Raw genomic sequence first — 12,678 nt, 5'->3', positions numbered from 1 at the left:
CTCAGCACAAAAGCAAAGGTGCAAAGGTGCAAATCTCTCTCTTGTCCAGACTGGACCCAAGCCCCATGAACAGACCTCCTCTTTTAAATTTGATTTGCTCTGGTCCTTAGATGGTATCCCCAGATAATTCCTTAAGTGTGACAGTGTTCTGCAGAACACATCTTAGGAGCTTCTTCTGTTCACAAAAACACAGTAACAGCAACTGCTCAGGAGACACTCAGCTTTTTAAAAAAGAAAGAGGCCTTGTGCCTCCCTGCTACCATGCAAAGCTCTGAAATGAGGACATAGATAATTTTTCTGATACTCTTTATCATCTCCTCCCTTTTTCATGTTGTTAATTTTTCTACTCCTTTTATTTCAGAAAGAGGCAAAGATAAGATAAGTGCTGGGGGAGGGAAGTGCTGCAGCCTCGGGGGCTGGGAATGCAACTTCTTGCATTTTGTCTCCATCTCCTCAGTGCCTTTCTGCACAAGTCAGTGGTGCCTCCCTGTTCTCCTGAACGTGGTGGCAGGAAATCCAGCGTGGCAGGACAGGGCACCCGAGCAGCAGAGCTGAGCTAGGAAGTTACTGGGAGCGACATCGTGAGCCCAGGTGCAAACGCAGCCTGGGCCCACGTTCTGGCTGGCTCACATCACCCCCCACAGACACTATGTTTTCACTATGTTTTCACCACAGACACTATGTTTTCACCTTCACCTTCACTATGTTTTCCAACACCGAGGCCAAATACACCTTGTTCTCACACACTTTTAGGGTGTCTGGGAACTATGTGAAAAAATATTAGGTTCAGAGACTACAAAACCTCATCAGTCTGAAAGCTTTCCTCTTTCTCTTGTTTTTTTCCCCAGTGATTTCCATTCCAGGGCCCTGGGAGTTGGCAACGATTTTGCAGGGCATTACTCCTGTCATCAGAGTCCCCTGTGCATATGAGTGGGCACCCTCATCATCATCATCTTAAGATGACCACCCCCCCAGAGTGGATGCTGGCCCAAAACAGCCACCCTTCTGCCTAGGGGTAGAACTGGAGAGGCTCCAAATCCCACTACCCACTGGGGTAGGATGGCAGCAGGTGACCGACCAGGAAGGCCTACCCCAGAATTTGCCATTTTGCAAGCGTGCTTGAAAATCCTTGGAGGGGCCTCATATATGGCCGAGAGGAGATGACAAAGCTTCTGAAAAATGTTCATACCTATGTAACATTAAAAGCAGCCTATTCCCTTCCCTCACACATTTTTGCTAGTCAAGGTCAATGAGGGACTTCCTGCAACCTTCTCGAAACACACATAAATTACTCATACAAGTTTAGCGGTTCTAACAGCAAGATAGTTTTCTTGTAACATTTATAGTAATGCAAGGTGGTAGCAAACACCTTCAAATGTGAATTCATCCACTCATAAAATGGCTGAGAAAAACGATTCCAGAACAGAGGAAGAAGGATTTTCTGCTTCCATAGGAGAGAGCATGGTCTTCTGCTCTCGTCTGGCTAGGTAGTACGTGCAATCCCAGGCTGCTGAGGTTTTAGGAAAGGGTGGCAGACCTTTGCCTCTAACTCCCTGCAAGTTGTTCTTGCCTCATGGTAGGTTTCCTTCTATCCTGAGAAAGCTGCAGGAATAGTTGTGCATGCAATACCCAATTTTCCTATATTTTCCAATACCCTTTTTCTGTATCACTTTTCTAAAATGTGCTACACGTTTTTCTTTCCAGTAAAACAACCTTTGTTTACATACCATCAATTACTATGGTTTCAGAGCCAGCTGACACATTACCAGTGCCATAATTTTGTCTCTTAAACAAAGACAAGAGACACACAAATACGTGCTATTACTTCTAGCTGAAGTCAGGGTTGTCTTTCATATATCCCTTGGTAGGATCAGTTTAAGTCAGAGATCAGCAAAGGGAAGAATATAAAAAGCAAAAATTTACTGGCAGATTGAGGATTGTTCATCAGTCATTTGCTCTCTGAACCTTGCTCTGCCCTTCTCATAGTACATAATAGTTAAATTAAGAGATTCTTGTGATAACAACCCATTAGCATTTGAACAGGAATCACGTTTTCCCATGAGAAACTTGCATTTCTGCAGTTCAAGTAGCAAGATTTTTTTTCCCTTTTTTTTTTTTTTTTTTTACAGATACATTCTGGGATGCTACGTCTGTTTCACACAGTTCTTTATTCCTGCTCACGTGTGATCATTTTTCTTGGCTTCCCAGTGCAAAAATTCTGTAAAACAGCTTCCACTTTTACAAGTGCCTGGAGGGGAGCTGGTGGGCTAAGCACAGGTGCTGTTGTTATTCAAACAGACTTTTTTATAATCTCTTCTTGACTGAGATTTTCACACTGAAACTGAACGCCCTCCCTGTTCCAGGGCTATGCAAAACCAGCCAACATGCCTGTTTCATTCTTAGTTAGGGTTGGTTTCCTCCTGGCTACCTTTAGTTGTATGCTCTGATCTAGCTGCTCCTCCGCAGTTGGTGGAGAGGGACTGGCTCCAACAAAAGAGGATTTGCCCATGAGTTCAACAGAGATTAATTGCTTAGTAGATGCCTGCCCCATGGGCTATAAAGAAGCTCATGGAATTTAATCTAGATGCTTAATTTTAACAGGCTGAATCTAGATGTTCTTCACTGCCTTCTGGTGAGAGCTAAAAATGTTCTAATTCATTAAAAACAATAATGTCAATGCACTAATTTTCCATTGAAAGTAGGATTCTTTCTGAGACACTTGAGCTTTTTATTTCAAGTTGACAAGCAGCCAAATAAACCTTGCCATTGCAGAGAGAAAGGAACTCTGCCTGGAAGCCTTCAAGTTTACCCTGAGGCTTTCCTGGTCCTGCAGACTACAGCAGAACCAGGGTGGTCCATCCACTGCAACAGGGCTACACTGTGAGGCACAAAGTGGGAGCATGAAGTTGTTGTGGAGCCCCAGGTAGCTAGAAATGGGGACATCCCTCAGGGATATTCACAATGTGAACAGCACGAGGAGAGTCTGACTGCTACCGTATACCTGCTGTCCACAGGAATCACTGACATCGCTCACCCTCCCTCCCCACGTGAAACTACATCAGAGAAGAACTGCCTTTTCATATGGCATTTCCTTGGAATCGCGCATGGATGTTTCAGGGGTGGCTGGGAAGCTGAAACCCAGGACCTAGAGGCATCACCAGAGGCCTAAGAGAAGTCAGATAAAACAAGAGTAGCAACAGATTGGCATCATAACCAAGACGAGGCACCTCGGCCTGGCACATTCACATCCTCAGGCTCCCAGTGTGCTCTTTCCCTCTTTACATCTCCTGCTCTGGCTGAAATTAGCTGCCGTCTGTCACCTTTTCACACCCAGGTGTACCATGCAGCTACCATGTGTTAACCCTCTCCGGGGACTGATGATACCCATAAGTTCATAACCAGGGTCACCACCAGCATCCCAGCAAGCTAGTGGGGTGGCCAAGTCCTTTCTATTCGCCCTTGCGTCTCTGCAAATGGAACTACTCTGCCTGCAAAGCAGGGATCTGTGAATAAAGTGATGCACAACTGCCAGGTTTTATCACAACTGAGCCTTCGAGCACATCCAAAGCAAAGCAACTACTCACCTACCTGATTTCATGCCACAGAACACGCTCTCTTTTCATACACAATTTCTCTAGAGATTTTGTTTCTTTAAGACTGGTGTTAGTATAAAATTTAAAATGTTGTTTCAGAGCACTGTGTCTTACCCTCTAGAATAGACTCCCTCCTGCTTTCTCACTCTTTGTTCTTGGTTATACTTATATTCATGTGCTGTAATGCTTGCGCACTCCTAGGTGCACACAAGCTCACAATATTTTTCATTAAAAGAAACAGGCAGGAGTTTGGAAAGTCTGTGTGCTATCAAAGCAATGGAAGATTAGCACTTATGCTACTTAAATTTTCTAAAATTCTAAAAAGGAGAATATGACTTTTTTTTTCTCTCTGTCTCTCTCTTATTTCATGAAAAGATACAGCAGGGGCAGAGAGTGGATGAGTGCTTTGCTAGCTACACAATAAAGACATATTCTTTAGGGCATACAGCTCAAAGAGGGAACATTTCATTACAACTGCATCCCACATAACACACATATGGAGCAAACCCACTTGCAAACAGCAATTACAACACCAGCTCTGGTTTAACAGAATTATTAGAGCTGAACTAAAATGCTGTTATCCACCTTTCAGAAACGTTATTACTGAGCACTGATTACGTCACCCTGCGAAGGGCAGACAGGGACTGCTGTGGACAGCCATTCAGATGATGAACTGTGGAATTGTGACCTCATCCTTTCCACAAGATTTCCTAGGGCAAAAAAAAAACAGAAAAAAGGGGGGAAAAAAAAAAAAAAGAGAAAACCGTACACTCAGAAAAGTACCAGCATCCAAATAACTCAGCACAAGCATCATTCTTAGACAGATCTTAGAGGAACAAAATATCACTTCTGGGGGGAAAACTCGCAGCCTACCTGACTCTAAAGCTGTTCATTTCTGCTGGAATGATTCTTTTGGAGCTATTTTACACTTATCAGCAAATTGAGACAAAGAATGAGTCTTAGGTGTTTGAGCACACAGAAGAAGGCTCTGTGTTCCTCTGGAACTGAGCAGCAAGCTGCTTATCCTGTCAATCAAATATAAACATCTTGGAATGCAAGGAGAGAGCTCCCAGGTCCAAAAAGAAGAATTCTCAGGGCAGGAAAAGTGCTGGTGAGCTGCATGGGGAGCCAGAAAAACAGCTCTTGCCACCCACCACCAAGAATCGCGTCGATCTGAGCAAAGTGTTGCAGGAGTTGGGTGGGTTACACATGGGATGCTTGTTTTTTCAGACAGATCAGGCATCTTGGTGCCCCCACAGCATGGGGCAGAGATTAACACAGAAATTATAAGAGCGGGCACCCAAGGCATGTCATAGAAACTTAACCATTTTCTTAAAAAAATATAAACAAGCAAGTAAAAGTCAGCTCACAATTGTGGTAAGAAAGGCAAGGCACTGTTAAGACCATCACAGTGTGTTTTTCTGGTTTCATACTGTAGCTCCAGGATCACTGTGTCTATTCTGTGCCTATAAACGTAGGAACAAAGCAAATGGGAATAATCCAAATTCTAGTTAAGGTGAATACCAGCTTTGTAAAGCCATGGCCAGTACAAAAGCGAGTCACAGGCAGTACTAGGAACAACAGTCTGCTCTGTCTACAGACATCCTTAGCCTCAAATGCAGAGGCCAGCTAATGTGAGAGGAGTTGCACCCTGCCCGTCCTCAGAATGTGATAACCTGTCCATAATTTCACCCTTGTTCAGAATAACTCCCTCCTCTTTCTTTTCCTTCCTTTTCCTCATGCTTTTCCTCACTGTCATATTTTTCCCCTGCCGGCTTCATTCCTCTTGTTCTCCATCACGTGTGACTGCCGGCTACAAAGTCTCTGATTAAATTACAGTCCTCAACTCCCATGTGGCCACCTGGCAACAAACTGGGCTAAACAGATTGCATGGGACGGCCTTGTCCATCTCCTTGCCTGGCTTGCTGTCCATGGCACAGCAGGAACAGCCTTCTAGGTCAGGGTCCCCATGGGTCCTGATGTTTCCCAAGGCTTTTGCAATTTTGTCTGAGAGAAAAGCAAGTGAAGAGACAAAGCTCAGCCCTATCCATAGAGTCCTGGGCCATATTGTGCCCACTGGGGCTGGCCTCACTAGCAGACATGGGGTCCAGCAAAGGAAATGGCTCTTGTGGTGAGGTGTCATAGAACTGAGTGCCTGGTGCACCAGAAACCTCAGGCCAGGCTTCATCCCAAGCCAAGGGTTCAAAACAGAACCTAAAATCAGAGCATTATGCAGTTCTGCTAGCTCTGGAAAAAAATGCACGTTTGTGAGACTTTCTTGAAAATCTTGAAAGATTCTCATCTTTCCTTTCGATTTTTTTTTAGTGTGACTTCTAGCTTACGAGCTTTCAGAGTGCATTTGCATTCCATTTTTCAGCCTTCTTTACAACAAAGAGTGGTTAAAGCTTGCTATTCACAACTGAATGCTGAAGCTCTCAAGTAAAATTATTGGCTAGAAATTGGACTTTATGGAAAAGGACGCATATTTGAAGACTTCCACAACATCACAGCAATGGGGAACAGCTCCCTGGCACCAGTGCTGTGTCAGTCCAAACTAGCAGTTGTGCCAAAAATATGCTCACGTCCTGCACAGCAGACCAAGTCAAATCCAGGTCCGTGAACTGCATGAGGCCAGGTGGTGTTCATGCATCTTTCTGGTATTAGAAAAGATGTAGAAAACAAAGCTGAAAGCTGTACAAAGTTCTCTGATAAGTGACCAAAGCAATATCTCCTTTCATGAATTGTTTGTTAAATACAGCAGTTGCTCTTGATTTTGCAGACCTGCTGGAAGCTGTACCAGCTTTCAGGAATATTACTTTTTACTATTCTGTTAACTTAAATAATGAGTATCTGTGAAAGCAAAATACAGGACTGAGGTGCTGCTGAGAGTCTCACTGGCGACACAAACTGTAGATGACAGAAATACAACAATGAACTTACATTCTGCTGAAATACCTAAATAAAACACAAAGCAGGAGGATTAAATTGGTAGAAAAATAAAAGACACCACTTTGAGGCTCTGAATTGCAGGCTTTGAATTGTGAGGCTCTGAAATTGCATAGAGAGAAATATTCAAGTGCCTAGAAATGAAGAAGTTTCATTCCTTCCTTCTACAGTATGGCAGAGGGAAGAGACAGTGGAAAAGCCCCTTCATGCAATCAGTGATTGGGGCTCACACCAACAAATGTCTTCCTGGGTGACTAACCCTTCCCTGCCCCTCACGCCCTTTGCTGATGCTGCTCCACTTTGCATAAAAGGAAAGAAGCAGCCCAGGCCCAAACAGAGGAGGGATAAAGGACCCTGATTCTTCTGCTTTGGGAAAGGAGAGTCCTTCTCTACCTGTGCAATTGACAGAAATGCCATTGTGTAAAATGCAGCAAAAGCACAAGTAAATCAAGACTAATATGTCTATAAAGACTTGGTTTTAAAATTTACTGGTTTGAATCCTTGCCAGGTGAGCACAAGAAAACCACCAGCAAAGCTGCAAGCAACCAGGGGGCCCTGGAGCTCCTGTTCTGAGGAGTCTCAGATACTTAACAGGCTGGTTGTGACTGAAAATTGCTTGTTCCCACTGGTATGAGGGAGACCTGTCCTGTTGCAGCCCTACACGTGCAGCAGTGATGCTATGGCATCTGTACTGCACCTGGGTAATATTAGCTGAGACATGAGCCCAGAGCAGAAGTCATGATCAGCCTCCAAATAGGTATATAAGGCAGTCATGCATCAAGGGGAACCTTGCAGCTCGAGCTGTCAAAAATATAATGACATAGCAGCCTTTAATCTTTCTCCTGTCCTTAAGCACACTCTATAATTGTACAGCCAGTGATACAGAAACGGCTGGAGTTTTGTATGACTCAGGAGAGTGAGAAAAACTTTTTTTTCTGTTCTTGCCAGGGCATGAATCAGTTCACTTATCCCTAGTACTCACATATTCGTACTTACCACATAACACTTTCTTAGGGAAACATAATAGAGATTGGGGACTGTTTTATCAGACTACCGAATTCCATGGCAAGGAAACAATTACTGCAAGGTGATTTAAACTATTCCATACCAAGACTATCAGTCATGATTAAATGCCATGGGTTTTTGCAGTAACGTGTCTATGGCTTTACCCACCTAAATGCTCACCTAGCATGCTCACCAGCTCACAGAAGGAGCAGGTTTAATTTCCTTCTCTGCAAGAGAACTTGAGGCCTTGACTCTTCCCTCCTGCCAAGAACCCAAACTCCAGGCTATAGCTTCTCTGTTCCCTACCAAGTGTGACTTTCCAGCCTCCTTCCTCCATCCCTTTTCCTTGTTGTACTAATAAATAAGGGATTGAGTGGGGACATCAACGTTGGCTACGATGATCATCGTCTCCAGAGGTGACATAGCTGCGTCTGCAAGAGGTGCTGAGCTCTAATGGCTGAATTTAGGTCCAGTAGACAGTGATCCTGAATCACAGCATTTCAACATCTGTTAACAGTAAATGGCAAGTGTGCTTTTCCCCATATGCCTTCATGCTGGCAGGTCTGCGTTGGTCTGAGCCAAGGGAATATGGTGGTATTCAGAACTATCCATTCACACTTAAACCTAGCCCCATTTGAAACAGAACCACATATCTCTCAGGCTTCAAAGCATGAATCTGTGCTGGTCTGTTGTGAGAATACTAGTCTTTGGCAATCTTCCCTGTTTCCACCTACTCAGAAGCAGTAAAAAACAAAATAAAAAATCAACACTTCTCTGGCAGAATTCTCCAGAGAGCAATTTCGGGAGTGTGACAGAACAGAAGGTGTGAAACGCATCATCAAACCAAGCATCGGTTCCATGGCGTCTCCTTAGCATCACAGAAAGATCAGTGCGTGGTGGAAATGCCATGGCACTGCTCCCTTATCAGGACCTGCCCTTCACTGCTAGCCCCTAAAATAGGTTTTTTGTCATTACCAGTAAAAGGCCCCGGGCTTTGTGCTGACCTGACACCATGGGGTCTCAGGGCTGGTCTGGACTTGCTTGGGCTCAAGCTGATTTTAGCTTGTTTTAGTTGTGCTAACAATTCAGTGACTATCATCTACCCTGGGTGCTATTGGTGTTAATATTGTTACAATCAGTCTAATAATAATTGTTTGTTGTATTTTGATTGCAATATTAAAACATCAGTTAGTCTGACAATAAATCTTCAGTTCCACTCACGTCCATGTGAGGTAAGTTCTCTTTGGCCATAAAATGATTCTGAGTATAACACTGCTTGGTCATAAATCTGTTGCCTTTCTCTCAGTACTAATTCCCAGATCAGCATGCAAGAAATTCAGAAGTTTCCAGTCAGACAAAATGCCAGCTTAGATCTACATGAAGTTATTTGGATGACATGTTATAGAAATCACTTAATTATCTCATAAATATATCTGCTGCTTTCATAACATAACCGTGCTGAATTTCATGGTAGACTAGTTCTCCCCAGCAGTGCTGAGCAGGAAAGGATAGACCTCAGAAGCCTTAGCCCCAAGCAACTTTGTGCTGGTACTACAGCACTGTACTTCACTGTCTGCTCCTACTTTGCTGTTCATTTTCACCTCCCTTTATGCTGAATTGGAGGGAGCAACTCAGCACAGCAGCAAAGCCTGCTTTTTTAAGCATGACTTGGATTTCTTACTTGCTGTCACAGTTACAATCGCTGTGGTTGGTTTGATTTGTTTCCTCTCCAGATGAGGTTGGGTATCTCTTGCTTTATTTGTGGTCAAAACTCCGTTGGATTTTAGTCTGTTTGTTCCGTAATGAGTACTGAAGTTATATCTTCAAGCTTCTCACAATAGATCTTTGTGTTAAGGAATCTTAGTTCCACTGAATATACTTAATATTCTGCATTTAATTAAGGTAGCCAACAGAGGTGGTAGTTAACTACAAGTGAACTTAAATAACTCCAGGCAATCCAGGATATCTCAAGTGACTTGGATGCTAGACACTTTTGCTTTGTCAAGAGAATGGGCTGACCTCTATTTCCTGAAAACAGGTCCCATGAAGTGGGAATTCATATAGAAATCAAAAATAATGGAGGATCAATGACAACACATGCAAGTATCATTGAACACAAACATGTGTTTTGGGATCTTTGGTTTCCACCACTTCACTGATGACCAAATCTTGACAGGTATCTTTGGAAATTTGATAGGTAGAAAGGTTTTCAAGCAAAGAATTGTAACAGAGAAAGTTGTTCACACTAAGAAACTGAGGTGACATGCTGAAAGAGCCCTTCATTTAAAAACTACATCCAGGTTTCCCTCTCCCAGATTCAGTCACCAGTTGAATATCAGCTTTTGAACACACAGAGGGTATTCCAAGCACAGGAAACACAAACAAGTCATTATAGTCTCCTCGGCTCAATTCCACTCTAGCACATCCTTCTGAGCTTCTGGGCAGAATTCAGGACGTGAACGAGCATGGGCTCAACATGAGCCTTGTGCCTACGTGCCATCCTGAGCCAGCGCTGTCCCGGGGCCAGGGGTCCTGTATTATTAAGATTACATGGGTTTATAGAGCTTATGTTTATGTTCCTTACTTAGGGATATGACAGAGCTGGGCCTCTTCAGTTACTTTATGATATAGATTTTTTTTCCTCATTTTAGCTTGGAAATTATAGTCTATATCTAACATTCTATTTACAACTAAGCAGTCACCTCCTTTCCTGTTTTCTGTAGGAAAGCTCTTTCCTTTTCCTGCAGACACCTCTTTCCTGAACCTCAATTTTACAATCTTCCCATGGAAACAGCAGCAATTACTTACATGGAAAAATAACCTGAGGGAAGTGCTGAACGCTCTTCTAATTTTCTGTAATGCGATTTAGCAAGTGGGAACAGAAGGAAAGAGTTAATACTTTGTGACAACAAGTGCTCAGAAAATTATCTCAAGAACCAATACACTAGAGAAACATACTTCTGCAAAGGAGATGAGTATGCTGTTGTCAAATTACAGTGAAAATGGAAAGCCTCCAGAAGATAAGAGAGATAAAATGAACTTTGAATCAACTTGCAGTTTCTAGTCTTGAATTGAGATTTTGTATTGATTGCATGAGCATCTGAAACTTCGGTTATTCTTTGCAATGTTGTAACAACTCTTGAGATAAATAAGTGAAACTGTATTTATGCCTGTCAGATTTTAAATGCAAATATTAATTCCAGGTATAGTCAAAATGTACAATTTACATTGCATTTACAGTTATCTTACTGAATGAAGAAGCCAAGAAACTTCAGAAAAAGTCCCCAAATGCATTTGGTTTATGAAGTGACTTCTCAACAATCAAAATTTTTTGGAAATATATTACCCATGTATTACCATTACCACTGACAATGCAGAACACACAATTTTCCAGTGACTTATGGGGAAAGGGTGAGGATATCTTAATTTTCCTTCAGGATAAGTCAGCAAAATAAAATGGTCCTAATGCTTTCCCAAATACCTCTGAACAGCCAAAACCTTAAAATACATTTCTCAGGAAATCTCTAGCAGAGGAAAGATAAAAGGAGAAGTACCTGTAAATATGTCTTAACCTCAGCGATTTTCTGAAGGGCCAGGTACTATCAGGAGGAAAGAAAAGAGCTTTCTTATCGCAGTAAAAAAAAATAAAAGTTTGATATTAAAGGATGAGAATTTGGTAAAAAAAAAACGCATTTGTTTATGATTAAGATGGGAAGAAACATTAATCTGAAGGATACAATACCATACAAGCTACTAACGAACCTCAGCGAAAAGTGGAACTGGAGAGACTTTGGGAGGGAAGCGAATGATGTTGAGCAAATAACATGACTGATGAAGCACTTAGTCTTTCCCTAGTAGCTGGGAAGAGCAGGATAGTTTCGGGTGTTCTCTGCTCCCACACAGAGCCAGTAAAGAGACTGCGGATTCCCAAGGGCCAGGGCAAAGATCTGCACAACATGGGGATACACACAGAGACCCTCCCAAGGATGTGCAGCTCTCCAAGCTCCATCCTAACTCCTCGTTCGGAATACTAGACCTGATTATGTCACAAATATTAAGCAGTTCTCATATATTTAAGAATGATCCTAGCTCTGCTCATGTCCATTCAGGATATTGCAGTAGAGAGATCAAATTTGGGTTTGTCCTGGATCTTTTCTAAATTCAATCACTCTTTTAAAGCTGTAGAGAAAAAAAAACTGCCTGGGTAAAAAATAGAGAGGCAAAGGTTATGATGTTATATGCCAGAGGAAAGCAAGTTCCTTTAGACTCCTAGTCTAATGAGGTTCTGTCATGAAACTCTTCTATTGCTGTTTTCTTTTCTTTGTGAGAGAAGGAGCGCAAACCAGCAGATTCAATACTGGAATCATTAGTAGTTGCCTGTTTATTAATCTCCCCACTGCTGGTGCTCCCCACTCCTGCTGTGCTGCTGTCATCAGTAATGTTCCTTGGAAATCACAGAGCCACGGGTACATTCAGCTGCACCGCAGGGCTCCACTTGGACCTGTCTCGAGCGTTCAGCAGGGCATCCAGGGCTCCCGATTTCACACAGGAGTGGAAAGTTCAGATGCTCAGCAGGTGCTGGCCACCACGGGAGATGTGGAGAAGCCAACGCTTGGTGGAATTGCAGGCACATTACAAATGGACATTCCTGGCATTAATAAGGTCAGGATGCATTAGGCTGTTTTTGTTTTAGAAACCTTTCCTTTTTACCAAAATAGCAAGCATCATTTCAACAGCCTGATGCCTCCGAAAGCTCCCCCTTCTGTCTCTTGGAGTTTTGTTTCCTCTACTTAGTCCTAAATCACCTGGAGGTAGCACTTTGTTGCTCCAGGGTGTCTAGCGGCTGTAGATACATTATCTTTGTGTTGGTGCTCTCTGGGCTGGATTGGCACCCTGGGACATGTGCTCCATGTGGAGCGCTCGTCCCTCGGTTTCTAACACAATCTGTATGCTTTTTTTATTACATACGATGAGGCTTGACAATTTCCCAAGACTGTAAATTCCTAGAGGTAACTGCAAGTTGCACTGGTGCTGCCTGTTTCTTTGTTTAGATGCTTCTAAAGCGTGGCATCTGGGTATCTGATATGATTTTATATGATAATTCCAGTGCTTACTCATAAAGATCTCCACAGCT

The 12,678-nt window shown here is 42.9% G+C and overlaps 1 protein-coding gene across 1 annotated transcript in view; it reads right to left on the bottom strand.

The window, feature by feature from the left end:
- The window catches only part of SHISA6 (shisa family member 6), a 205,606-nt gene that overhangs the window by 147,376 nt on the left and 45,552 nt on the right, over window positions 1–12,678 (bottom strand). The gene's annotated exons all lie outside the window — the stretch shown is intronic.

This window comes from Tinamus guttatus, unplaced genomic scaffold, assembly GCF_059628265.1.
Source record: "Tinamus guttatus ecotype Peru unplaced genomic scaffold, ASM5962826v1 Tinamus_guttatus_pri_ptg000649l, whole genome shotgun sequence".
Taxonomy (NCBI): domain Eukaryota; kingdom Metazoa; phylum Chordata; class Aves; order Tinamiformes; family Tinamidae; genus Tinamus; species Tinamus guttatus.
The sequence above is the reverse complement of the archived record's forward strand: the minus strand, read 5'-3'. Positions and strand labels throughout refer to the sequence as shown.